The sequence below is a fragment of the Hippoglossus hippoglossus genome, chromosome 4 (genome assembly GCF_009819705.1).
Source record: "Hippoglossus hippoglossus isolate fHipHip1 chromosome 4, fHipHip1.pri, whole genome shotgun sequence".
Taxonomy (NCBI): Eukaryota; Metazoa; Chordata; class Actinopteri; order Pleuronectiformes; family Pleuronectidae; genus Hippoglossus; species Hippoglossus hippoglossus.
In genome coordinates, this window is record NC_047154.1 from 24,776,859 (window position 1) to 24,804,393 (window position 27,535).

At 43.3% G+C, this 27,535-nt stretch overlaps 1 protein-coding gene across 1 annotated transcript in view; it reads left to right on the forward strand.

Annotated features, from left to right (window-relative positions):
• The first annotated feature begins 20,904 nt into the window (after nucleotides 1-20,904).
• brinp3a.2 (bone morphogenetic protein/retinoic acid inducible neural-specific 3a, tandem duplicate 2) overlaps nucleotides 20,905-27,535 on the forward strand; it is a 46,031-nt gene continuing 39,400 nt past the window's right edge. The window contains exon 1 of the mRNA XM_034583412.1: nucleotides 20,905-21,168. The gene's annotated coding sequence lies outside the window, so the exon portion shown is untranslated. The remainder of the gene's footprint in view (nucleotides 21,169-27,535) is intronic.

Here is a 27,535-nt window from a genome sequence, read left to right on the forward strand (position 1 = left end):
CTAATCATCGGATACGAACATTAAGTCAACCTCACAAACTTGATCTCAGTAAACATGACGCCACTTCAGATCATTTCCCTCCGCATCATCCACAGGAAGAGAAGGACCGTACCACTGATCGCTGCCATTTAATTGGTACGACCCACCATATCTCCCCTTGGCTGTCATTTTGAGTAAACAAGGTGACAAGCGGAGGAGCTGACCCGCTGTGCAGCACCACGGGCGAGAGCTCAGCACAGCGAGGAGGAGGAACATTATGTGACGAGTTGATATTCAGAGCGTGATGATGTAAAGCGGGGGAAACGCCATCCTGCTCCACCGACCCCCCCCCCTCAGGCCTTTTCAGACTCCCTCTTGATATTAGTGTCAGGAAATGATTGACGTTCGCTAATTTCCCACTTCTGCACGGACAGTTTAAGGAAGCGCAGTTAAAGGCTGGAGGCTCCGACCAGGAGTCCATGTTAATGACGGTCCCTGCTGGGACCGCGCCGGCCTCAGAACACCGCGTGTCGGCTGCATCTCAATCATCATGGATCCACGGCTCCACTCACTCGAACTCCGGGGGCATAATTGACTGGAAATGACTGAAACTCAGAGTTACTTTAGGTTTCAAACGTCAAAAAGAGACTTTCTTCTTTTATTTTTTGTAACGCCATTATTGAAAATGCATCCGATGCTGTTGGAAGTGGGCGGACAGATATTTCACAGCATCTATATTTCAGCCGAACTGAAACAGTGACAGTGTGAAAAGGACGAGGTTCCTCTTGTTTAATCTGCAGGTTGTTTTCAATGAGTGGTGCAATCAATTTCGTTTCTGTCCACCGGCTAATTGGGATTAATTTGTTAATAGCGCAGACCTCTTCCAGGCTTCTCTCCGGGAGTTATCTTAATTGTTTGGCGTCGCAGATGCTGCAAATTTAACCCATTAGCAGGGAAATAAATCCAGCAGCGAATTCATCCCTTTACCGAGACCTTTAAAAGCTTAATCTTACAAGGATATACATGAAAAAATGTGAAATATTAAACAAATAATAGGTATTTTTTCTTTTGTATATGCAATACCAGAGGATGATGTATGTTTTGAAAATGAGAAGTGTGGTATAAGCCCTAAAGGGACGAGCAGAGACACAGAAATAAAAGAATATATTTGTATGGAAATTAATCTGTAACTCCAAATGATGTGTAATTGGACTTGGTGACTTGGAACTGTTGGCGTTTTATTCAAAATGTCAATCAAAGCTACACAAGAACAGTTCCACATCACAAGCGTTGTGTTTTCCAGTCTTCAGATTATTTATAACGTGGAGCAGCATCAGGCCGACGGTCGACGGCTCCGGTTGCAGAGTTGATGTCTCACCTGTTGCTCTTTCAAACCTCACGGCCTCCTGGTGAAAGAAGATGGAATTCCTCCCTCTCGTGCCTCCCTGCTGTTTGTTCAAGAGCAAAGTGAAAAAAGGAAGGAAACAGCCAAGTTTACGTTCAGTCTCAGAAACAGGAGCCGGAGCTTTGTGTCCGTGAGACAGTATTTAGGAAGTAAAAACAAGATTCCACTTGTGATAGTGGGGGACAGACATTATCAGACAGACTACTAAACTATTTATAAATGGATTGAAATACAGTTTCTCTCTGATCCCCGGTGTAAACATATAGGTAGACAGAACATATAAGTACACATCAGGTACTCAAAACATAGTACACAGTACAACATGCAGTCATAAGGGAACACGGTGGTGGGAAGTGATGTAAAGTAACATCAGGATGTGGTAAATAGAAAGTTAAAGTGAGCAGGAGTTGTAGTAGCAAAAACAAAAGCTGAAATTATATGTATTATTGAACAGAAAATGTAGATGATTTTTATATGGTAAGAATTTAATTTGAAGTGTCAGTACTGGAGTAAAAAAAAGGCTTCTGAGTCGTTGGAAAGACAATATAAGAAAAATGGATTCATGTGCTTTTTCCACATGTTTTTTTTTCACATTTGTTAAATAAACAACGTTCATCCAACATGTTTTGTTTCACATGTTTCAGCCTGAACGACTCGAGGCTTTTAACACACTCTTAGTTTGTGTCAAGGGTTCATATCAGAGTGCATCTGCTAAAACTTCACATGATCCACCCACACAGGGGATTGTGTGTGTGTGTGTGTGTGTGTGTGTGTGTGTGTGTGTGTGTGTGTGTGTGTGTGTGTGTGTGTGTGTGTGTGCGTGCGTGCGTGTGTGTGTGTGTGTGTGTGCGTGTGTGTGTGTCTGTTCAAACTGTTGCTAACTTTCTTTCGCTCCAAACATTTCACTCCTTTAATAATCTTCAGATCTTGAAAAATGTGCAATTATCATAACAAAGGATCCAACACTTTATTTTACAGGTCCCATCACTTCCCAAGTTGATTTTCCTCCCTTTGTTAAATTGTAAGAAAATTGTTTGGTAGCAATTCAAAAGGGAAAAAAACACTTTGCTGTTTTTAAGGCTGTAAAATCTAAACCTCAGTAAATGTTCCCGTTTTATCCGGGAGTTTGTTTTTGATAATTTGTTTTACACATATTATCAAGACAGAAATATTTTTTAACAGGAATCTTTCTGAAAATCTATGATTGTGTGTCAGTTTTTCATCATCAGGCGCTTGAATTATCCAGCGACTCAACTTAACAGGCTCCTTTTGAGAATCTACAGTATTATTTAGTGATATTTCTTCCGACATGGACCTGAGCAGAAGTCTCCTCAGCCTGAGTCGAGGTCACCTGCTCGCTGTGGGAACACGCTGGTGTTTTCCTCCAGAATAAAAGCTCCTACAAAGGAAAATCCTACAGTGACTAAACATCCCTCTGCATCTCAGACCGTGCCTCATGAATATTTGATGTCGGTCTCCAGGGAGACTTGACATCAGCAGAGCAATCAGACAATGGCCACTTGTTTACTCACAGTTGTTTGTTTTTTTTAAAAGAAACAGAACAAACCTTTTTGCTTTCACATAAAAAATAAATAAAAAAGACAAATTATATTTAAATATTTATTCTTCCCTGCTGCCTTTCGGGGGCTTTTTTCTTTGCTGGAACGTGTGAGTGACATTTGCACAGGCTGGCGAGCGAGGCACCGGGGGTCAGAGACCAAGTGCAAATCAATCTCTGTGTTTTAATCTGTGTGCGGTACATGCTGGCAGGGATTTACTGCACCGGCACAATTAAGACTGTGTCAGCAGAGTGGACAGGTTGTCAGTCACACAGGAAATGTACTAAACTGACTTTCTCATACATCCCCGTTACTGTCAGGAAACTAATTGCATTGATCCACGGCGACGCCAAACGTCGTGGCACTCGGAAAAACAAATGGCAGCGCGATGGTGTTTGAGATGTGGGCGACGGATACGGGGGGATATTGATGGGGACGTTTTTTCAGTGGCCAGTGTTTTGTGCTGATATTCAATGTGTCTGGATATCAGCACTGGGGGGGGGGGGGTGGTAAGTATTCATTACTTTACCAGAACTGGAAACATCTCAAACAACACTCAGAATATTAAAAGACGATACAGCAGTTATAGTTTTTTGTACTTACTTGTTTGAGCAACTGTATAATGTGTTTTTCCAATTTCCACATTTTTTTACTAACTTTTATGTTCCCGTTTCTTTTGTGGCCGCTTGAGACCAAAACAACTCGCCAGAACAAGCCAGGAGCAATAATCTCATATTCAGGATCATAATTTTAATTTGAGTTATGACAGGAAAATGTTTAAATGCTCAAGACTTTCCTCAAACTGTCCATCGCTGCAGCTCCTCTCTTCAGCCTCTGTCTGTAAACGCTTTCTCTTTAAGACCCCAGCAGCTTCCAGCATGTGTCCAATGTCGGCCTCTGCTCTTCCTTTACCCGGAATTTGTTTGTTCTCGCCGTTAGACGTGCGTTGTTGGGCATTGTGAGGTCACATGACATCATAATTTAACCATATCAGAATAATTGGTGAGGTGTTTTGGGGAGAGGAGGAGCTCCGTTTAACGTTGGGCTTTTAAACTTTGCAGAACTTTTACATTCACCAAAACCTATAAAACACACAAGAGGACAGAAGCACTGACAAAAACATGCCTCCTTTAAGCCTTGACATGTTTTTACTGTGAACACGTTAGCAAATACTTTGTCGTTAACAGACACAGTTTGATATTAGAATTCTGTTAGAGTTTGATTTCTGTCCACCTGATGAATCCTCAGCCGCATGTTCCCTCCTTGTCCTCACCCCAGTTTGTTTGTCCACTCGTTGGTGCTGGACAGGTTGTGGACAATAAGATTTATCGTGGCTCCTTTCGCTGAAAACTGCTCCCTGTTGCTGTTGGAGGGCGAATTATGGTTGTCAAGTGCACAGTATTCTCACAAAGCCAGACCTCATCTCCACAGCGCTGTGTCAGCACTGGGGAACATTCTGGGTGCAGCCATTATCACCGTGCTACAGGGAAAGAAAACGCTTTGGCTCGTTTGTATTTCTTAAAACCAATCGCAGTCGCCTTGAGAGGCGCGACACTCAGAACGCTATGACAGTGACCCTGCAGAGCAGTGTGAGGGGGGCCTCGTTGGCCATGGGAGACAAATTATGCTTTTTCTGTGTTTTCTATTCCCCCTCTAGCGTGTTATAGAGTTATTTTTTTTGCAAATTGAAAAGTTCTACAAAGTTAAAAAGCCCAAAGTTCACAGTAAAGGAAGCTCCGCTCTACCCCAGATAACTGTGATGGACGTGTTCTGGAAGCTGGTGAAAGGTGAACTCAGGCAGCAGAAGGTTTTAATGTAGACTTGATGCAACAAGGAGACCAGAAGGTGCAACAATATACAAACGCTGACAGAGCAGTTGTCACCCCCAAGTCTGAAGATGTCTCCCACAGCCTCCCAGTATATCTCCCTCACCCTGTGTCACCCATTCCAACAGCACATCCGTGAATGGGCTTGAATTGCTGCCACTCTCTATACATGTAGGTGTTCACATCCCAGACAGAGGCTGAATAGAGGAGCTGCAGCAATGGACAGAGGAAAGTGATGTTTTTCTCTGAACATTAGAGTGTGAGAACTTTTTCAAGCCATAACACTAATTAAAATAATGAACCTGTTTTGAATGAATCCACTTAGCGTGTGTCAGACACGTCTCACCTCTTCCTCAGAAGCTTCCTGATCAGACGCAAACATCTGCGTTGTTGTCATGTGACATCGACGCTAATGAGACGTTTCAGGAACTCTGCAGTGATTTTAATTTTGATGAAGAAGCAAACTTTGGCTTTAATAATTCAGAAATGTTTAACACTGTCAACAACTGAAGAGAATGGTCAATTCAAGTTTGGTTTGTTAAAGCAAAAAAAAAAAAAGCACTTTTCAAAGTTTGTCACCTTGGTTCTGGCAACTTTTTCTCTTTTTTAACATTATGATCTTTTACAAAATAGCTGCCAGATTAACTGATAATGGGAATGAGTATACATTTTAACACGTAGAACCAAAATAAGCCACTTAATTTGATTTGCAAATTGTTTTTTCTCATTAATGAGGCTTAAAAACAACTTAATTTCTTTACTGAACTACCTGCACGTCCCTGTTGAATAATCAAATCTGTGAGCGGAGCAGAGTTGAAATGAAATAACTCTGCGTCTGTGTGTGCGACGACAAATATGAGCGAGGTGACACACGATCCCAAAGACCTGCGAGTTGACGATGCTGCGGAACTGATTAGTTAAGAGGCGACAAAGAGGAGACAATCCAATTTTCACACTTAAAGAGGGAAACTGTCAATGAACCTGTCAGCTGATTCAAATGACATCACACACAAACACACACACACACACGCACACACAGACACACACACACAGTCAGCGGCGGCGGCAACAGTAAAATAAACGGGAAAGATAAAGAGCCCATGGATTTCTGTCCCTTCCTGTCGTGGCCTCTCTCAGCCTCCGGCCTGATTGATGGCTCTCAGTAACTTATGTGACGCTGAAGTTATCGCCATGATTGATGAAACCCCCGAAGGAATCAATAGCATGCATACCTCTGAAGTGTGTGGGGGGGGGGGGGTGGGGGGGGGGGGGGATGCCTACATATTTCAGGGCCATTATCTGACCACAGTTACCATACTCGGGGCAATGTTTCTCAATTTGACCTGCCTGTTCATATCAGGAGGTATATGAAAAAATTAAAGGATAAGATACAGAATGGAAAGTGTGTGTCTGTGTGTGTCTGTTTGTGTTGAAGGCGTCGGGGCAGGCAGGGGGGGGCAGGGGGGGGCTGCCAGTCTCTCTCTCTCAGGTCAAAGGAGATTTGTTAACAGCGCCTGCGAGATCTCTGCTATTCCTTTTTAAGTGATAGTGTTTACAGGCGGGCTCGATGATTTATGACCTTGCCTCCCTCAATCGTATATCGCTCTTCATTTCTGAGATACCACATGTAAAGCAAAGTCAATTAAATGATTGGGTGACACGGTGCTTTATCAGAGGGGGGGGGGGGGCGGGGGGGGGGGGGGCACTGCCTTGGTCAGTCGTTTGACCTTTAATTATCTTCCTTCTAAACTGGATTAGATAAAGCTTTTGCGCCCAATGCAAACACGGTGTGTTATCTATCCTTTCAATTACCCAGGTCCCTTGATGAAGAGGAGGAGGGATTACATAGGAAACGTCTGCGAAGAAGACGCTTGTAATTGAAGGATGGAGGTCTGTTGTTTTCAAGTCAGTGATTATCTCACAGGCTGCGTTCACGCTTTGTCTGTAGTTGATGTTGTTGCCGGATCCTTAGAGTGTTTTTTTTTATTGTAATGTTGAGTTTGACCTTTTTCAAAACAGTCGGGTCCTTCGGCATTTCATATTAACTGTTGACATTCGTTTAACTTATGGAAATAATAATATGTTTTTATGTATACAGCGTAAAAGTGACCGCCCACTTTTAAAATGGTTCTGGGAGGAAATGTCTCATTCATTGTCTTCATTGATCAGAAAATCCTGATAAAAAGAGTTTAAATCCTGGAACCAGCTCCAAGATTAATGGAAATTGTGACCATTAAACATTTGATTTGGAGAAACAATAGAAAAGGTACGAGACTGTGTATACGAACCATTGTCCTGCTGCTTCTTCATGAATTTAATCTTGTAAATATAGTGTTGCAGTACTGTAGTTTGTGTATTGTATGTACTGTGAGTATAGTGTAGTAGTCTCGTGTAGTACTGTGATATTGGTGGAGATACACTGCTTCTTTTCCAACTGCATCAATCCTCGCCGCTCTGTGGTAAACACTGAACTTGACAAAATAAAAGGAATCACACTGATAAATATTCATCTCTTGAATATAATTTGGAAAAACAGATTCGGTTTTATTTTAACCCACGAGTTGTGTGCGAGTAGATGCAAATGTTCAGAGCTGTTAAATATTGAGGCTCATGAGCGCGGGCGGTTTTTCTTGTAAGCCTTTGGATTCCATCAGATCAAATCCTTAACGAGTTAGTGTTTTGAGTGGAAACGTGCAGAAGAACCAACTTCTCCTCAGATCTGACGGCACGTGGAAAAACCCCCCAAGAGCCGCGATACCGGAATTAATCAGAAACACTTTTTTATGCAGCGACGTCTCGGTAAACAAAATTAACAAAGCAAATGAGAGGGGGCCGACGAGGGCACGTCCCGTTGACACCGAGGCGTTATTGTCACAACTGACACGTACGAGGGTGAAGAATATTTCCTTGTTGGCGCCGCACGTCTGTCTGAGGCCCGGGCAGCTGCGTTTCTATTAATTAACTTGGCATTAGCAGCGTTTGGTTTTTGTTCTGCAGCGAGTGCATGGTGGTGGTGGTGGTGGTGGGGGGGGGGGGTTCGGATTGTTAAATCAGGGCCCGGGAGCAGGGGAACGTTTCCACCAGACTGAGGTTGAAATTGCAGCCGGTGGAACCACGAGGGGAAGAAGCCTCTTCTGGAAGCCCTCTGTAATTTACATGGCTGTCAATCACAGTTTTTTTAGAGTGGCGCCTGAATCCCTGGTCTGTAGTGGGGATAAAACACCACCACCACCAGGGGACTGGGGACAGCTCGGTCTCCCAGTCAACATCCTCCAAAACCCCCTGAAAAAACAGATGTCCAGAAATCAAACTCAGAATTAATGTTGATGGGAGAAAGTTGGTGATGAAGCGTCAAAAGCCAAATCACCACTGTTCTGCGTGTTTCTATGAAATATATTAGTTACAGCAACAAAAACAGAGCTGAATAAGATTAAATATTAAATATTACCGGTTGTTTCAGACTTGTTTCCACCTCGACAAGGAGACCAACATTTCAGGTTTGAATAATTATTGACAGATTTTAATTTGCAGGCATGTTCACGATGTTGAGCCAGTGTTGACGGTTGGGACGTGGAAGGTCGGCGGCAGCGTTCGGGACTGAAGTGCTCCAGTTTGTCGCCGGTGACCCCGAAACCACTTCATCTCCCCCGATAAGTATTTATTATGACAGTCATAATAATAACAACAGCAGAAACAGCACTTGATTGAATAGATGCTTGAAAGAGGGTTTTCAGACATGTGAGTAAAAAAAATATGTTTTATTCAGATGAGTGCAGTTACATGAATTCTAATTAATTTAAAAGGAACCTTAGATTCAGACAAAAGCAAATTCTTTCATTTTCTGAGAAAAAAACGAGTCAAAAGAGAGAATTTCTTTGAGTTCAGTGAGGTTAACACCGCTGCTGCACAAACAGCTGCTCACCTGGTTAGTCAAAGCTCAGTGAAGCTTTCCTCTGTGAGCAGAACCCAGAGCTGGAGAATCTGGGGCCATCGTCGAGGTCGTGACTGACGACATCACTTTCCTTGGTAAGTCCTCCCTGTCACCTGAGGTCACCTGTTTATTAAATGATTATGGATATTGAACGTATCGTGTGTCCACTGCACAACACACATGTGAAGAGCGAAGCTGATAAGATGACCGGTTCTTCAGACATGTGAATCACATACAGACACACAGAGATTTCTGGAATTTGTAGATACATGTCATAGCCTCTTATTCATAACTGATTCCTCTCTGAACTTTTGTGCTCTTGATACAAAACTCCAAAGCTGAGGAGAGTCTGATCATAAATCTGCAAGCAGGCATTTACATTTCCTCAGGATCAAAGGTCAGAGATTCAAAATGTTCTTTGTTGGTTCTTTATGAATCATGTGACTGTTGCATGAACCCAAAGTGCACGAAGCTCATTGCATGACAGAGACTGGAAGTAAAACACATTTATTAGAGCTGCTACATAAGAGACATTTGTTTTGACAATGAATACATTTATGAAGTATTACATCAGGAGGACTTTGAAGAACAAGAGACTTCAAACAACTGGAAGCACAGCCAGTGGTTGATTGTCAAAATAAAAGTGACTGGCTTTAGCTTTCAGGCTTCCGGAAAAACACAAATCCATTCTTCTAAGCTGCAGTGTAATAGACATAATTAATTTGAGGGTTATTACAGTAATGTGAAGGAAAAAAAATCAATTCCTCTGGCTAATGGTGGAAGAGCTGGTTATAAGTGATATTTCAACAAAAACAACCAAATCCATGCAGGCTTAACTCATGCTTTTACTTTGTGGTCAATCGGGGGTCATAGCTCACTGAAGGTCACACATCCTCCTCTAAAGCCTTTACCTCACATTAACTCAAACATTTTAATGTACCTGTCAGAATTGGATACTCACAAATTCCATTTGCAAGGATAATAAATGCTCTGTTTTCGCAAAGTTGTATAAGTCAATAGTTAATTAGTTGATACACACAGAGTCCAGCAGAGACTCTTACTTTCTAAAGAAAGAATCATCAACACAGGAAGCAACACGGCAACAACCAAAGTATTTGATCAATTAAAATCTCACCTTATCCAAACCAGCACCTGCTCAGAACTTTTAGTTCTCGTGTTCCTTGATCCCAAGAAGACCCAGAAAAACATGTATTTTTTTAATTAGCTGCTTATATTTTCATCAGGTTTTTGGTTTTATAACAAATGTATTTAAACTAAATTGTATTGACATTGATTTAAATACAGTTGAATACAGTTTCAATAGTTATAAATAAATAACAGGCAAAGCCAGAAATATTGATGTAGATTCAAAGATGATTTAATATTAAGTTTTATTAATAAATAACCAAGGAAAAAACAAACATATTGACGTTAATATAAACACATTTTAAAATAGGCTCCACGTTTTTCTGGGTTTTTATTAATATAAAAAGGCAAAAACAAACATAGGTTAAAAAATAAATCCACTAATGAAGTCAGTTATGCCTTTATTGGAGGATGAGGGGTCGACCATGTTGCATGATGGGAGGAGGAGGAGGAGGAGGCGGCTGCACCTCCTGTGTCCTTTTAAAGGGAACAGGCTCTGCTCCTCTAACATTCAGCTGTCGACGATGCATGTTTGCATTATTACATGAGTCATTCATATCGGCGGGCGTGTGAATCTCCTCTGTGACACGCCTCAGCGAGCACATTCACGGCCTCTCCTCCTTTTAGCTCCGCTGACGAAACGAAAGCCGGACATTTCTTTTAATGACAGAGGAGGATTCGACGGAGGCCCGAGCAGCAGCAGCCGGCTCACCTCTGATAAATTAACTGTGGACAACACAGAGCCAAACCCATCGCCGCTCAGACAGCTTAAGTAGTGCTAGGTGTAATAAATGATTCAGTAGTCCCGAGAACCAGCGTGTCAATTTGTAATGTCCTCCAAATGCCCAAGCGCCTCTTCCTGCAGCCACACGGCTCGGAGATTTGTCTGAAACCAGCTGTAAATTTAATTTTAATGGTGCGACACCTTTCGCTGAGTCATGCACTTTCCCCCCCTCGTCCCCTTGCTCCTCTCCGCTTTTCCCAGCGCTGTCACAAACCAGTCTCTCTCTCTCTGCCGTGTATTATCTCTGTCAGCACAGGGCCTATGGATCTATCAGGCCAGGCTGGGAAGTACAGATAGTGACAGGGGTAATGTGGACCGGGTCACTTCACATGCCTCCACTTGTCCCTCCTCCCAGCTCTCAATCCTCCGCGAAACCACAGGTTGAGGATTTATCTCTGCGAATTCAACTCAGCTTTCTGTCATTTGTTTACTCGCTCGAGCCGAAGCAAAAGATTGGATAAGAAGAACACACAGGGGAAAAAAAGACCAGAGACAAGAGAGCCACTCAGTTTCCCAACAATCCTCCTGTCTGAAGCTTTTCTCTATGTAAACCCCCGACCTTAAATCATGAAGTGCTGCTGAGATAAGTTACCATGGATTTATCATATTTACCCAAATAAAACATGGAAGTCCGTTATAAACACTGGGGAGGAAAAACTGTCTGTGGGTACAAAGCTCCACCACATTGTTAGTCATCTCATTAGATGTGTAGATCTCATTAGACCTTAGATCTTAAAACACATCGACAATACAAGACTTAGTCAAGAGAAAAACAAAGACCACTCATATTCATATATTCATATGAATATGAGTTTAAGATGTGCAAAACAAATAGATAGATGGATAGATGGATAAATAGAAAGAAAGATGGATAGATAGGTGGATAGATGGATGGATGGATGGATGGATGGATGGATGGATAGATGGATGGATGGATGGATAGATGGATGGATGGATGGATGGATGGATGGATAGATGGATGGATGGATGGATGGATGGATAGATGGATAGACTTTATTGATCCTTTATTGAATTGGGAAATGATGGTGTCTTTGCACATAGAGCGAAGAACACAAGACTAAATACAAAAGATGACAAAAAATGTTGTTTGCAAAGATAAAGGAAAGAACATGACTGAAATAAATTCATATGAATATAAGATGTGCAAAAATAAAAATGGGTCTCAAGCAACGAGCCAATCCCACTCCGCACGTCTTTGGACGACGATGTTGCGAGAGAAATCTTGTAGGATGAATAAAATTAAGTTTGAACACTTGCTTTAGGGAAACTAGGCAGATGAACTGCACTGACATTATTGAGTTAACAGAGACTTGTCCTTGCATAATAGTTCATTATAAGCCCATAAACGTCATGAGGAGAGAAAGAGGGAACTCTGTATTATAACATAAATAAATGGTGACTCTTTATAACTTTTCTTCTGACCTCACACTGTGTGCTGTCGTCTAACAGAGGCCTACAAAAGAAGATAGTGCATGCAACGTGAAATAGAATAAAAACTAAATGAACAAAATACATATAAACCATTAAAATCTGTCTTTTTTAATAGTCGGTATAAATGAAAACTATTTTTCTCGGAGAGAGCAGGTGGAGCTTGTCGTACTTAACTGGTGAAAACAGGGTCTGGTGTTCTCTTTAAATGTGCAGTGTTCCCATCATGAAGAACTCTCTAAGGCCTCCGGGAAAAAGCTTGTCTGGCGAGAGATTAGTAAAACATATCCAAATTATTTAAAATAAAACTCTCTGCTGCAAAGAAGAAAAAATTAAATCATGAACAAACAAGCGGCAACTCGTCCAGGAACGGCTGCGGCTGCAAGTTCAGCCCAGGAACAGATTGTTTCATGCAAAAAGTCCCCGCCCCCCCCCCCCCTCAACCACCCTGAAATTTCATCCCAGCTTCTGAAGGTAACTCTCGCTGCTGGTGTCAAAGTGCATGTGTCTACAATCAGAAAAAGGGGATTGCAGGAATGTGAACTGCACGGGACGCGTGCCAGGAAAAAAAGCCTCTGCTCTCCAAAAGGAATATTAGGGCCGAGATTGCAGTTTGCCAATGAGCATACACTTGAAATGATGCTCTCCTGACAGATGAATTAAAGATAGAGTTGTTTGGCGCGGACTAAAGACTTTTCAGCGGAAAGACCTCGTACCGGCCGCGAAGCGCGGTGGTGAAAATGTTATGGTTTGGTTTCGCCTCGCCGCCTCGGGGACTGGGCAGCTTGCAGCCATTGATTTAACTATGAATTCTGCAGTGTATCAAAGAGTGCTTGAAGATAATGTGGGGCCATCTGTCCGAATGTGGATCTTGCAATAGGATAATGGTCCTGAGAGCACAAACCCACCAAGGAAGGGCTCGAACAGAAGGAATGGAGGGTTATGGAAAGGCCTTGTCAAAAGCACACATTTGAATCCCATTGAAATGTGGTGGAGGGATTTTAAAACGGGCAGAACATGCAAGAAAAACCCTCAAACGTTTAGAGTATTTCAGAGAGTGATGGACGATTATGCAAAAAAAACCCCTAGAAGGAATAGTGTCTGCTCACAAGAGCAAAACCAGCTTCCGAGGCCAAGGTTGTACTTAATAGTTTCCCAGAAGGATAATACATGTGTTGGTATTTATTCTTGAAATAGTTAAATAAGCAGATTTTCTCCACAAGGGTTTGTATCAACAGTTCTTCTTACGTGACTCTGGGCCTTGACATCGAAGCAGCTAATTGTCATGAGCACGTGAGGCTCGGTCCCAGGATCCTACAACAACATCAAGATCCCGTTCATGTTCCTGCTTGAACAACAAGACTCTTAACTTCACACAGATGTTTGCAGATGTTTGACCTGGAGGGAGAAGGTGAATCTCTGCTTAAATACATGATGCTGAATCTTAGCTATGTACAGCTTGATGAATATTTAAACCCCAATAACACAAATTAAAACCATGAACCTGAATATGAGCTGAATATGTCTTCGTTAAAACAAACACATATAAGCAGAGTCGTTTCCTTGGAAACACATTTGCGATGTAAATCTTTTGTAAAGCCTGACTCAGAAATATATTACAAATAATGGAGCAGTTACCAGGATCATAATAATAATATTTTAAATGTATTTGCTCTTCTGCTGTTTTCTGAAATCTGAACTTGTGTACATCGTTCAAAGGCTAAAGGGATAAATCCTAATCCTGTCCAGACCTAAAACCACACCCCCAGATTCAAACACTCAATTACATTTTAGAGGATAAGGGTATTTTCCTTAATGCGAGCAGCAAACGATTTAAAATATATCTATAAATTGGCTTATTAATTTTCATATGGGTAGGATGTAATTTATGCACCGTGCAGCTAAAGTCCGACAGAAAGTGTAAATATGGAGTTGACCTCTTTGAGCCGAACCTCAGTATTAGAACCTAAATCAGGACTGAGGAGTAAAACCTTAATGGGGACACCCCCACTTAAGCAGAAACTGTTGTTGCCAGAATATTATTATGCAAAGCTGCCGCTGAGGGTCGTATTTTTAAATGAATCTTCGCTTTAGTTGTGTTTATGGACCGACTTTGCTTGATAATGTGTTAGTTCACTGACTCCTGGATACTCAAGTACACAATTAGCAGCAGGGAGGTTGTGGGTTTGGCTCCTGGTTGGGTTCGCTGCCTTTCTTTAACCAGTAAGTGGAGATTCTAAGTTGCTCATTGGGGTGGACGTGCGACTGGTTGATGGTTTCTAGATGTTAGCCCCGTGACAGACTGGGTGTACCCCACCTTTCCTTCAGCTGTAAATGGTTCTACTCCTCCCATGACCCTAAAAGGATAAGTCCTAAAGCTGATGTGTGGATGATACGTCAAGATAAACATGTTCGTATCAGTCGATATCAATTATTGTCACGATAAATGTCTTATTTTCTAATCTCCTCATTCTAAAAGGCAACACAGAAGATTTGTGCTCCTGAGTGAAGGTTGTCGCAGAGAATGACAAACACTTTACTGACATAATACATAAATATATATTGAACCTTGCTATTGATGAAAATGATATTTGTGATATAAGTTTTATTTCCCAGCTCTTTGGATAAAGTCTTATTTCTCATAAGCACAAAAATAGAGATTTTTTTCCCCCATCAGATTTCACGGTTCACTCCTTTTCCATCAAATGAAGCCGAGGCAGCTACAGTCTATTTATCACTGTCTGTGTGGAATAAGCTCGGCTGCTGTTTGAGAAGCGAAGGTAAAGACTGCGGTGACGCCGCACAGTGTGAGAGCAGCCTTCTGACTTCACCTTCAAGGAGCCGGTGTCGAGGAGAGCGGCTTGCCGTCGCGTGTCTGGAGACAAATTGTGTGTTTGTTCTCTTCTGTCAGCGTGCACACACCACCCCCAACAAGCAATACTGTTGATATGAGATCCCTCGCACAGAGACGAGCTCTGACTGGTGTGTCGAGGAGAGGGGGGGGCTGCGTTCGCCGCGATGGCCATGGGGGAGTTTTTCGCTTTCATCAACGAGGTCAGGCTCTCAGCGAGAGCTTGTTGCTGCCTCGTAGTTTATCTGTAATACATCATCAGTGATGGATGGGTAATGGAGAAGCCATAGCCTTCTCTTTCACGGCACTATATCATTTCTGATAAATCTCCGAGCCATCTGTTCGCTGGGTTTAAATGATAGGCTTCCTTCACGGCTGTATACTCTGGATATTGAAGCACCGGTGTGTCCCTACCAGCCCTCCGCATTTCCTTAAGTTTATTTATCTTCATTCTCGGGAGGAGAAGTGACTGATAACGTCATCGCTGTTAAACTTCCAACTACAAAGACAGATTCCAGCTGTGCCGCGGATCATAATAACGATAATAATTATTTGTTGTTGTTCTTTTAATGTTTGAATCTACTTCGGGTTGTTAAAGAGACGAAGACATTAAAGCGGCAACAAAGGAGCAGCGGGAATTCTTTCGTCAAATGTTTATCGCGGCTCGGCCTCAGCCAATGAGCAGCTTGACGGGGGTAGTGGTGAGTTCAGTGTCTAACCTCAGGGCACGTTGACAGCAGATGAGTTTTCTGTTTCTGAGCCCGTCCAGGGATTTGGCATGAGTAACTTTTTTTTGGGGGGTTGTTGTTTGTGAAGAGTTTATTTCTCAAACAGCGAAACACAGTTTGCATTTGTAGTTAGTAAAGCACTTTTCAACCCCGCTGTGCTGCCGGCGTCATGCGAGCAGATCGATGTTCAAAAGAACAGCTCATTATCTGTATGAGATTGCGAAACGCGATCTCTGTTTACTGAACGGTAGACGAGGCAGTTTACCTTCCGCACCCCCCCCCCCCCTTCAATCCCACTGAATTAGCAGCTGCTGCGGTACAGTGAGAGATATCTTGACTGAAAACACTGATAAGTATCGTAGTATTTCTGTTGTTGTTGTTGTTGTTGTTGTTGTTGTTGTTGTTGTTTCCAGCTGAAAATAAGGTAATCTCATGTTTTTATACGTCTGCGTCTGGTATCAGCTTCATTCTCCTTCTCATGAGGGTCATCAACACGCCGCAATATGAAGAGTTCTTTATTAATGTATAAAAGTGCATTTGGGAAATTCATTTAGATTAAATCATTAACCCGGGACAGTCTCATTAAGTCTTGTGTGTGATGCATAATTGAGATTTAGTTTCCTTCAATAAAGAGCAAAAAAACATTTACTGCTTCTTGATTTTCTTAAGAAAACAACAAGAATTTTGTGATGAAACAAAAAGTTGAATATTCTCTCTGAGCAGTTTTTTTAAAAAGCTCCTTTTGTTCGTGAACTTTTTGTTCCCAAGTCTGCAGCGATAAGCATTTACCATAATAAACAGGCTATAATACTGCTCCGCTTATATTCTAATAGCGAATCTGTAGTGCCGCAGTAGATGATAGGTAACACCGGATCGCTTCAGGAAATCTCTATGAAGTACGAGGCGTATTCATCCCCTGCACCAAATAATCCCAGCTGTTTTAAATATAGAGGAGAAAACTGCTGGTGTGATGGCGTTCGGGAGGAAATGATAGACGACGAAATGAAGCCAAAATGAATGGGCCCTTAGTTGAACAGACCTAAATTCATTTCACAGGCCCGGGTGGAATGGAGTTATCTGAATCGACTGTCCTCCACGGCTGCCTGAGGGATATTGGAGACGGCTAAGGTCAAATTACGGAGGGAGGGTGGCGGAGGAAACTGCCTGAAGAGTTCAACGCAGATCTGCGAAGACGGAGAGCAAGAGCGAGGGGGAGAAACTGCTAATGGCGTCGTGTATTCAAGTCGTTGTAAAATCAAACAAAACAGCCCCCTTTTTTAAGAAAAAGGTCAAAAAAGGCCAAACGCCGCACGTGACGCGTTGCTTCCTGTGGGAGAGACGGTTTCTCAGGACTCGTCCCAGACAGCGGCGGAACGGGAATGGACGTGACGCTCTCTCTCTCCAGACACTCTCAGGTCCTCTAATGAGTCTGTGCTTAAGGTGTAAATTAGTTACGCAGCCTTACTCATCACTGACACTGGAGCAGCAAATCCACCGGGCTGCTCCAGTTCCAGCAGACATGATGGAGATCCATTTCATGAACATCACTCATTAATATGCTAATGGAGGTCATTAATGCTTGATAGCGAAGTTAATGGAATTATGGTACTTACCAGGTCATGGCCGAGAAGAAAGGGACACAGTTTCCAGCAGAGGCAGTTCCAGTATATATAATACTGAATAATATTTCTGTCTTTGCACCGTGAAAAACAAAATCGTGTCAGTCGTTTAGTCATCGTTGGGATTTGTGCCGTTAAACACCGAGGTGGGAAATAAGAAAGTACAAATACAAAGTTACTCTAAAGTTGATTTCTCCGATGACTTTTTACTTCTGTTCCCTACATTTTAACAGAGATATTTTTTCTTTCCACTTCTTACATTTTCAAAAACAAGGCTCGTTAGTTTGGTTTTATTGCCTTTGAGGCAGAATTATCTTTTTTTTTAATTTCTTGATCATCAACCAAAATAGAAACGTCCCTTTTACTTTCAGTTTGAACATTACTGGAAACAACCTGGATGATGTAAGAACACAAGGAAACAAACTGAATAACATAGGTCTCGTTGTTTTAAGACATTTTATTAAAGAATCTGCTCCATATTGTGTCTTTGAAGTGAAATTAAGGCTCGATAATACAAACACACTAAATGATTTATCCAATCATGTGATTCATCATGTCAATCTAAGTCCAACTTCGACGGCTCCAAACAGTCTGGTGGTTTCTCTGCCCCCCCACCATCAGCTCATCACCGCCGACCACGGCTCCAGTCGGGTTTAATAGGAACGACAAATGGATCAGGACGGGGGAACAACACGTTTATTTCTAACGCAGCAAAAACAGACGGAAGAATCCACTTAAGGAAATTGTTAAATTAATGACACTTTTCTAACAAGTTGTCACAATCTCGCGGGCGACGCCTGGACGGCCATTGACAGATAGGAATATGAAACTGGGTCCGTGTCTCAGCGTATCTGGCACAAATCTCTGCTGGGACGCGACATAAATCAACTTCAGGTCTATGGACAGCTCCGGCGCAGCGCAGCATACTAAACGGACACTAAAACTCACGGGGAACTGGGTTAATTAGCACCACACTGAGGCTGCTGCGCCTGCACAACTCCGCGCCTGATTGCTTCCATGGACTCATTTCTGCAATTTCCTTTTAAAGGTGGACTTCATTTGTTCAGTTCCAGGCCCCGATCACGAGTTGGCAAACAGCGTGACGTGGACGAGACGGCGCCCGAAACCAAGCGTCGCCACGTGTCACCAGTTTTATCTTCATTAAAACATGCTTCTGGAGTAAGTTTAATTCCAAAGAACAAGACATATACGAACAGAAGATGGGTAGCTAGTAAAGATCATTTTTAGTAGCTTGCAAATAAGCTATTATAAGGCAATGGGGGGGAAATCGACGTCCTGACTCAAGAGCAATGGATTAAAGAAATCTACACAATTGAAGAACTGACACTTGGCCTGAGACTACAAGAAGAACAGATGGAAGACGAGTGGAGGAAATGGACATTATACACATTTATTCTGCTGCTGTCAGTCTGTCACTGGCACAACTGTACAATTTGCTTCTGTAAACTTTAATCTTTACACCTTTATCTCATTATGCTATTTACTTTACTTTTAATTATTTTTCTCTTTTTCGCTTGTTTTACTGTCTTTGTTTTTACTTGAGTTCTGACCTCGTGTCCTCCTCCTACTCTCAGAAGTGAAACCTGGATGCTGTTTGCATTAAACAAAGTATTTAATGTGAACTTACTTTGATTGCCTGTTAAGATGCAGTTTTGCTGGAGCTTCCATTGCAAGTGAATTTTCCTACACGTTCACACTTTGGTACGCACGCATCCGTGCAGTTTACATCCTGTTCCCATCATCCTGTGAACTGTTGAGTATCAAACTTTACTTAGGGCTTAGAGTCTGTTTTCTTTCTGATCCGAAATGGCTTCATTTACACCGTGTGTTTAGCCTGAATGTCAGCTGTGATCCACGTGCATGCGGCTCCACTTTTAGGTTTAAAACTTGGTGTAAATGAGGCCACTTGGAGTCAAATTTGAATGTTGAGGGCTTCCGGACACTTTGATGACAGTTTGGAGGCATTTTCTGTTGTTTTTAACGTTTCAATAAGTGGTCACCATTTACTACAATTGCACCCCTGAGACACCAAAAGTGTTGTGTGGACTCACCCACCACCTCCATCAGCACAGTGGTGAGGAGATAATGAACGTGAACTATCCCTTTAACACAGTTTGGAGAGATCTGCTTAAACATATGTAGTAATAATTACATCTCTAGTCTTTTTTCCCCTTTTAAACCTAGTTTTGTGGGACCGGTTGGCGTAAATAGATGAAGTGAATGTGATGTTTTGTTTCTTTGAGTGGTGTGGATACTTAAACCAATCATCTGTCCATCCATCTATGTGAGTGTCCACTGGGGGATTCAGATTGTGTCTCAGATGTTTCTCAGCCAGAGGAACTCTCTCTCTCTTTCTCCTGTATCTCTGCATATGAAGTATTCCTCTCTGAGCCTCTATAGGAGCCAACCAGAGGACCAGCCTCGTCCTGTCCTCTCACCTCCCGCAGGCTGTGGCGGCGCTGGTTCCCATCCCTGCGGTCTGAAAATGAAACCAGGTGTCTGGGCACATATACAGTTTTTGGAAACAGCGCTGATCCCCGGCGCTGTAATGCGTGCTGTCACAGTCATTATGAAACCGCCAGCATCCATTCATCCAGCGGGGCGAGCTGCTTTCTGCGGGGCTGCCTGTGCGGTGCCACTTAGTGACTGGAGGCTCGTGCGCGGCCACGCATCACCAGGCGAAAAAAAACCCAGGGAGGATTAGACATTAACGCACTAATGTGGCACCTCAGACAGATCAGGACTTTGAATGTTGACGTCCTCTCCTGGTGGCGCTGCATGGAGAGCACCAGCTATTATGGGAGGAAGAGGGGGGGAGTGGGGGGGGGGGGGGGGGGGGGGGGGTATTCAATTACATCCATCGCCCATGTCTTTATAAATAACTGCGGCATTAAAAAGAAGTATATTAGGGCGTAAAGTTAATGACAGGAGTGTCATTTCGCTTAGTGCGCACCGGTGCTTTTCATTTAAAGTGCGGAGGAGAGAGGGTAACTGTTAACCAAACGCTGGTTAGGATTCTCCCCACGTCCCCCTCCCCCCCCCCCATCCTCGTCCACCCCCTCGTTGGCAGCTATTACAGAGGCTCCTTGTGTCTTAAACATGTGATTAAGTGAGAGAGGGACACGGGGGGTGGGGGGGGGGGGGGAGAGAGAGAGCTGAGCATCCCGAGCCTCTGCAGCTCCGGCACACTCCGGCTCCCTGCGCTCCTCCACACGGCGATGCGGAGTAGGCGGGTCAAGTAGCGGGAAGAGAACCGGCTCCAGGGCGGAATTCAGGACGGGATCTTCAACCGTCTCCGCGGGGGGTGTTGTGTCCGCATTCCGACGCGGGTCCCCGCCGGTTCGCGGCTGAAACCGATGCGTAAACGCGCCGTTTTAATCTGCTAATCGACAGCCCCTCTGCGCTCCTCCAGTCTATCCTCCTCCTCCTCCTCCTCCTCCTCCTCTCTCCTCTTCACTACATCTCCTGCTGGATGATTTCATTTTGTAAAGTCATTATGTGCAGAAAGGTCAAAGCCTGTGATTTGCAGGAAGGCTGCATTGCACTGGGATAACTGGGATCCAGCCCCAGCGCACGCAGAGCACCACCACCCCCCCCCCCCCCAACCGGCTTCTTTGCCCAAAGTTTCTCACCGGTGTAGAATCGGGATTTTGTCCGGAGCAGCTTCACCGATCACTTTGGATCCCTGACTGTTTTTTTTGTTTTTTTTACCTGGAGTGTTTGTTTCTTCATCTGCGGAGTTACTATTCAACCCCGTTCCCCCGAACTGGGAAACGAGTTTCTCGCCGATTTGGGCACCGGAGAGCCACAGAGATTCATCTGGAGGATGGGAAATACTGAGCTGAACTTTATCTGCAGTTCCAAACCACGGTGAGTTCTTATCATTGTGCATCTTGTGTTGGATCAGGACGTGTGGATATGAATCTAGATTAAATTAACATGCGCAGGATTTCTGTTGGAATAGCTCTGAAATGTGCTGTTGCAGTGACATGTGTGAGATGTTTTCTGAGGCTTGGTCACAATGCACACACACACACACACACACACACACACACACACACACACACACACACACACACACACACACACACACACACACACACACACACCAAAACCCATCTCCTGCTACTGCTTTCAGGAAACCAAACACAATATTGCTTTTCATGCCTTGTCACTATGTACATGAGCACAATGAGACTCATGTCCTCCCACCTTCCCCCCCCCCCTGCACGCACCCTTTATCTGCCTTTCCAACGAACATGTCTAATCTCTATTCCTTGGGGGTGTATTGGAATTCTCGCCTGTGCAGGATCAGATCTGTAACAGTGATGTGTGTGCATGCTGCTCAGTTTGCCAAGCACCAGCTCCTTCTCTGCCTAGGAATAAAATAAAATATGAAGAAATGGGAGGAGGAGGAGGAGAAAAAAAAAAAGGAAAGAAGTCCCACTGATTTCATAATTATACATTTCTCCCCCGAAGCGTCACCCACGTTGAAGGCGCATGAGTCAGGGCAGCCTCATGGGATCGTCAGTGGAGGCTCTGATAATGAGCCAAATGCCCTCCAAGAAAACAAACAACACTTTAAATGCAATCATGCTGGCCCAGGAGCAGACTGGCACAGGTGCTGGTGGTAGTATTTTAGATGGAACTTTATATTGAACCAGTATCTCAGAGTGAAACCCCCCCCCCCCATCCCAGTGGCAGGAAGGCAGTTTTGTAGCCGGGGCTTTATGGTGGAGAGCACAGTGAATCACTGCTGTAATTCTCATTGCCACTTGCCAGGGTTGGGCAGCGGTGCCAAAGCCTCAGACTGTTTATAGGGCCACAACAGGGCCACTGTTCGGCGGCGTCCCCATCTATCCTGGGAGACTGGTGAACCCAACCGTGTCCAGGCCTGAAAGGCACACTGTCTCCTCCCATGAAAAGAGAGATTTCCCTGCTGGTATCGGTCACCTGACTCCCAGGAGGATGGAGGTGAACAGCTCATTACATCCCCAGACGCCACAGTTTGTCACCGTTAGGATGTGCGGCCCAGCTCCATGTGTGTATACGTCTAATTCTCCATGTCTCAGTGCGCTTGTCCATCTGGGTGCTGACGACAGAACGGACCTGTGATCTGCTCAAGCTTGAAAAACCCTTTTGCATCGTTACATGGCGACTGCGACTGGAGCCATCTATAGGCCTCTGGACTAATGACAACACAGAGCATTTTCCACTCCGAGCCTCCTCGCAGTTCGGCGTTGAGCGGCTGGATGAGACGTCATCATGAGACGTGGGCGTGCGAGTGGGAGAGGAAGGAGGGAAACGAGTGGCTCACTGCAGCCCTCCTCCCACTGCCACTGTAAACATGCCACAACGGGGCTGAACGGAGTCAGAGTGTTCAGTGAGTACAGTCGCGGTTTCTCCATCACTATTCTAGACTGATGGGTAGGTATGGGAGAAGAATGCTAACAAGTGTTGGACTTAATGAACGAGGGCACTCGCCGTGTGAAGTGCTGCCGCAGTACATTACATGACTTGTGTTTGCCGGGAAAGTGGGAGTTGAAAAAGAAAGAGAGAGAGAGAGGTAATAGGAAGTCTGAAATAAGACTGGGGAAGAAAGAAAGAGAGAATTTTGGCAGATTCTGCTCAGTATCCACAGCCCATTATTTTATGATAATGAGCAAAAACCGGCGAGTTTGACTTCAATCTAAAAATGATGGAGAGGAGCAGCTGGCGGGAGAGTGTGAAAAGTGGTGAAGATGAGAAGATGAGAGTGAGAGCAAAAGAGGAAAATTATAAAAAAAAGAAAAGGAGAGAAGAACGATTTGTGACTGACTCGGACGCTGAAATAGAATCTCTCAGATTACTGAGGGACTGGGGCGTTCGACTGAATTCTCTCTCTCTCTCTGAGGCAGCTGATAAGTGAATGTTGAATCTGAACATTCTCCTAAAATCAAACACAATAATGGACGGACGAGGCAAGTGCGAAATTTGCAGTCCTGTCATTTTCACATTATGGCCGACAGGCTATAACTTATATTTAATATAATAACCAAATTACTGTTTTACGAATCAGAATGAAAGCTGCCTGCAGAGGGAACATGTAGTTTCCACATGTGAAGTCGGGGATCAAGAGGTTTAAGTCCCACGAGCACTCCTCCTGTGAGATAGATTATAAAGTAAATGACTCCCTATTCTTTTCATGGGTTTATCTATTAGCTATTATTACATTTTAGAGACAAAGGGAGGATGAAAAAGAGAAACTATTAAAGTTTATGGTTTTCACAAGTTTTAAAAACATCAGCATCTCAAAACAACCCCTGAACTCTGGTCTTTTCAGAAAAGTTTAATTTCTGAAAGTATGGATGCTAATTAAAATGTCAAGATTCACACAACAGCTACTTAAGGCAACAGAAGTTACAGATGAAGTCTATCTTGTGTTAAAACCATAATTATAAACATACATCGAAATAAAAAAAACACTTAAGCCACTAAATCTTTTGTTTAAACGCAAAACACACGGAGGAGTCAAACTTCTTTAGTTGCACAGCGGAGAACAGGAATCCTTCAAGAACCTCCCTGAGGACGACAAGTTGTTTGGATTAAGAGAGAATGAGACTGAATCATGTTTTCTTTCTGTATTATAAGTAATGTCGGTTCAAAATCCAGAAATGTTCTGGTGCAGTGATGATGACGGAACGGAATGACTCTTTGAATTTGAGTCGGCTACCTCAGGAACGTCAGGATGGTTTGTCTTACGAGCCTGTTTTAGACTGAGGACCTACGACACAATAATAAAATAATAAATATCAATAAATCATTACAATGCATCCCTCAGACAGTATAAAATATTGAGCTTCATACTTTTCCTTACCCCACCACTTCTGTGTGGTGACAGGAAGTGAAGTATAAGTCAGAGCTGCCTCCTGAAAGTTGAGACACTTCAAGTCAAGCCTTTGTGTAGTGTTGTGTACTTGTTGCCAGCCGTTGTGCAGCGACTTCTGGGGAAGTTTTTGGTCTCCAGAAGTAGCTGCAGAGTGAGCGCTCCTAGTTTTTACTCCACTCACTAGGGTCAAATTTGTCAAGTTGTCCCGTCTGTCTGCACAAGCTGCACAACTGCACCCAGGTCGAGTCTGAGAGAGAAACCTAATACGATTGAGACCTTGGTTTGGATATCTAGTGTTTGGGATCCATACACAGTTAGCATGCATTAGCTCGGAGGGATAACCTAAATAAATCATGCAAATATATGTTACTCCATTAAAAAAAAAAACTAGCAACTCAATAAAGCAATTCTCGATTTGTAAAGAAAGGAAGGAAAAAACAAACAGTCAAATCCGATTCCACCCTGCAGCCATGGTACGAAATGGAATAAACAACATTTTCATTTTTCAGTCGGGAGGTGTTCAGGAAGTCGGAGCAGCAGCTTGAAGACCCAAACAAAATAAATCAAAGAGAAACGGCCGAGAGAGACGAGTGAGTTCCTTTTTAATTTAAGAGCAACTTTTGTCCCTGTTTGCACAAGGCCACCAGCAGAGGAGCTCTGTTTGTGCTTCACCGTGATTCATAGCAGCTTCGCTCTCCGTGCGCTCTCGGACGCCCGGTGATCTGCAGCCGTATAAAAACACGTGCCAGAGAGAAGTTTACAGTCTGGGAACCATCTTTGCTCTGACTCCTCCCCCTGTTTGCTTTCAATTTCAGCTTTTAAGCAGCTTGAGATGATTTTAACTTGAATTTATATAAGTACATGCACATGGGCTGGAAGAGAGACACCAGCAGGGTATTGGATCTATACCTTAATAATGAATGTTGCTGTAACAGACACCGAGGACAACGCACAGACACACACAGACACACATTCTGCCTATATGAACGTAATTGATTGCTAATTAACAATTGATAGTCTCAACAATTAAAGTTGTTGTGAGGCTACTTCTCCCTTTTTCCATCTCTGCATCGTGTTATGTTTGGTTGTCAGAGAGAATCCATAATGATTAGTCGCTGTAATAAAAGAGAGGAAGGGTCGGCTGTGTTTCTTCTCATTTTATCGCTTCTCTCAGCCAAATTTCCATCGTGCAGTTTTATTTCTTGTGAGAGGGAAGGATTTGTCGGCCTGATCTGTTTCCGAGGACAGATCTGATTTGGACCCCCCCCCCTCCGCCTTAATAAGCTTCTGTCGTATTTCGTAGCAGCGGTCGGGAGCCGTGGAAGAAAGGGACTCTGAGAAAGACACGATTCTGAAGTGACATATGCTCCAGCTCAGAGAATAGATCACACACAATAACACCGGCCGGGTTTATTGGTGGATGTGCTTCTGTGGTTCCCTCTGTCTACCGGCTGCTTTCATTTCATATGGACAACAAAGACCTTGTGAATTTCTGTAACAACCACAGAAAACAGATCATTCAGGGCGTGAGGTGGAGCCCATGTTCTGTTTGGGTTCCTGCAAACAGCTCAGAACTGCCCTACTTCCATCAGCTTGATGTGTAATGAGCTTTTTTTTAAAATAGTATTAATGAGAATGAGTTAAATAATTTGGGGTGACATAACGACGTGTTTCAGGAGCCTGTTGCAGGAAGTGATGTCGTGCTTCAGGAGCCCTCAGGAGCCTCAGCTGTTCAACAGAGTTCAACAGAGGAGTCAAATGTGTCTGTGATTGAGTTTGAGAACAATTTGTGCTCTGGAGTTCAAACCTCAGGAGTCTGAGTTCAAACTGAGCAAGAACATGATGTAGAATGAGGCAAGTTTCCCAGTCAACTTCTCTGCTAAGAGGATATATATAACAATGTTCCTCTGCAGCCCAGGTAGCTGAATGTGGAACTTAACATCCTTCTTTATTTGACTTAATTTAACCTTGTGATCATTTGTCACCTTCATCAAATTATCTTGAGGATGAATTGAAAGCATTTAATAGAATTTACAGTTTTCAAAGATTATTTGAAAATAGAGTTTTAGGTAAATATATAAGACCCTTAATAAATGATAAAGAGATTATTTTGATATTGATGCACATGTGTTAGAGACGTTAACAGAAATAATGTGCATGTATAGCTGCATTCAGACATTTAGTGAACTCCGGATAATCTCCTGACATTATGGGGGGGCTGTATGGGGGGGCTGTATGTGAGAAAATGTCTGAGTAAGAGACTCCTGGCTATCTCCAGAGCTTCTCCTGGTCATGTGTGTCTGTTATTCATGTGTCTACAAACATATTTGGCCTCATAAAGTGTACGTATCCATCTTGAATTTACATGCGAGCGCTTTGTGAAAAGATAAATTCAAAGACAAACACAAATTAGCCTATTTCACAGACATCACAGGCTCCTAACAAAGAGGAAGTGAAGCCAAATTCAACAGAAGTCACGGGTTAGAGAAGCCGCAGGCGACAGTCGGTCCCGATGAATCTTCATATACAGTGAGTCTGCATATAGAGCTGCAGCAGATATGTAAATAACAAATGTAAATAAGATTTATTTTTTTATTTTTTGCGTGCGACTTCACCGAAGCTAATTTGCATACAAAGAGGATTATAAAAGATGAGAAAACGCTGCGGCTAAAATGCAAAGCGTCGCACTTTAAAGTCAAACTACAGCGATAAAGAGCATAAGTTGTTTAGAAGGCCCGAGTTAATATGCATGAAATGATGGTTCACGGTGTCCAGCTCCGTAATCTGAAGCTGGACCTGGAGACCACAGTGAGGGAAGTTGTGTTCTGTTGTGGACGGGAAGTTTTTTTGTCTGGAAACTTCTTCTATATCGTTAAATCACCTCCACGTCATCTCCAGGAGGCTGAGAAGTAAAATGTACAACTTACAAAACAAACACATCTCTACTATAACCCAGTTCTGTCTCTCTTGTATAAGTTCTACGATCTGTTCTTCTGATGCTTCTAAATATGCATGTTAATGGGTCTGTACATGCGAGTTCTCGTGCACGTGTGTGGAAGACCTTTCATGGAATCGCGTGTTTATATTTGATGTCGTATTCCCGGGACACCGTGGGAGCTCGTCCCTTTTCTGTATTTGTTTTGTACGACAGCCGGATGAGTGCGACTGGCAGTCGTATTATAATTTCACAAAGGCAGCGTTCTCCCCCCGGCGCTGGTGCGAGAGGTATTGTTGACAGTTGTAGGAGGGAAGATAAGTGGGTTAATTAGGGCCAAAAACCTCATTAGTCAGCGTGGAGGGGAAGATGTAAAGTTTATCAGTTCCTGTTTTCCCCCACTTTGAGGATGGTTTTGGGGTTGGCTCGCAGAC